A 1,527-nucleotide genomic window follows, 5' to 3' on the forward strand; every position below is an offset into this window, starting at 1 on the left:
GGTAACGAGTAACAACCCACGTGCGGCAGCTAAAGCGGAGAAGGGCGTTTTAGTCCAACGAGCTCCCTATTTGTATGCACCTTCCCTTCTTTTTCGGCGAAATTACGGCGATTGATGATACCGGAAGCTGTGGGCCCACCAACCCGGCTCATCTCAGGCTCACGGATACCGTACAGAACGGACCACGGAAGCGGATTTTAAGGAAAAGCTTGTTATTTTTCTTCTAACCAATCACGACCGTTCAAACCACGCATGACACCATACTACCTGCGTGCAAACAAACTCCACTCTCTCTCAGTGACACCCACGCACCACTACATACCCGTTCGCCGTCGCTCTCCAAATAGTATAAACCCCTAGAAGTAGCCCCTGCCTTAGTGCAATACGTGTCATAAACCACACGGAGTAATAGCTGTGCGGTGTTCTCTGTGAAACAATATTTACCCAAATGTAGCGGTACCTGCCAAGTACTCCTATTTGTACCCTCTCCACGCTCCCACCTTCATTTTTTTTTAAAATTTTTTGGACCTTTTAAGTTTTAATATATCTAAATTCTTTGTTTATTTAATTATATAAATATCCACACCCCCCCCCCCCCCCCTTCCCCTCCCCACGCTATCCACGACGTATCTCTCTCTCTCTCGATTTTGATCCCCAGATTGGCGATGAAGAGGTTGATCAGACGGCTGTCGAGGGTGGCGGACTCGACGCAGTACAAGCCGCTGAGGGCGGGCAAGGAGGATGGTGGAGGCGAAGGAGGCCGGCGGGGGAGGGTGCCGAAGGGGCACTTGCCGGTGTACGTGGGGGAGGAGATGGAGCGGTTCGTGGTCCGGGCGGAGCTGCTGGGACGGCCGGCCTTCGTCGAGCTCCTCCGCCGGTCCGCCCAGGAGTACGGCTACGACCAGCGCGGCGTCCTCCGCATCCCCTGCCCCGTTCCCCTCTTCCGCCAGGTCCTCTACTTTCTCACCTCCGGCGCCGGTGCCGCCGGCGATCTCGCCGTCGAGGAGCTCTTCCGCTCGCTCCCGGACGGGATCCCGTCCGTCCCCCCTTCGTGAGGAGAAGCGCCTGTTTCCCATTTTGCCCTTCCTAGACCGGTGTACCGTGTACGTTTTAACTCTGTCTGAGGTAAAAGAGGTGGAGGGCAATCTGGAGATTTTATTTTACTCTTTCTTTTTCTTTTTGGAATATTATTAGGTAGGCAGGGGTGGATTTGGCGGAATGGAAGCTGGATTAGGCCGTGGACTTATTAGTGTAAAAAAAGAGATTAAATCGCCCTTTCTTTTAACTTTTAATGTTAAGATTTGCGCTGCTAATGTCACATTTTTCATATATTTAGCAGATTTTGGGTGGCAACCGGAATGATGCTTTCAAGTTTTCATTATTTGCTTACGTGAAATTACGGTTCATGACCTCATTTTTGCTGGAGATTTGAGTCAAATTCATCTGAAATTATATCTTACATGACATGCACTGTATAGCCATGCATGCCGCTAATCACAGCTACCCATTTCTATAGCAATGCGTAGA

At 50.6% G+C, this 1,527-nt stretch overlaps 1 pseudogene; it reads left to right on the forward strand.

Moving 5' to 3' along the window:
* Window positions 1-602: 602 nt before the first annotated feature.
* Window positions 603-1,318, forward strand: LOC120106164 (auxin-responsive protein SAUR71 pseudogene; annotated as a pseudogene).
* The last annotated feature ends 209 nt before the right edge of the window (window positions 1,319-1,527 follow it).

The sequence above is a fragment of the Phoenix dactylifera genome, chromosome 14 (genome assembly GCF_051530095.1).
Source record: "Phoenix dactylifera cultivar Ajwa chromosome 14, Ajwa_hap1_PhDact_Kaust_v1.1, whole genome shotgun sequence".
NCBI classification, from domain to species: Eukaryota; Viridiplantae; Streptophyta; class Magnoliopsida; order Arecales; family Arecaceae; genus Phoenix; species Phoenix dactylifera.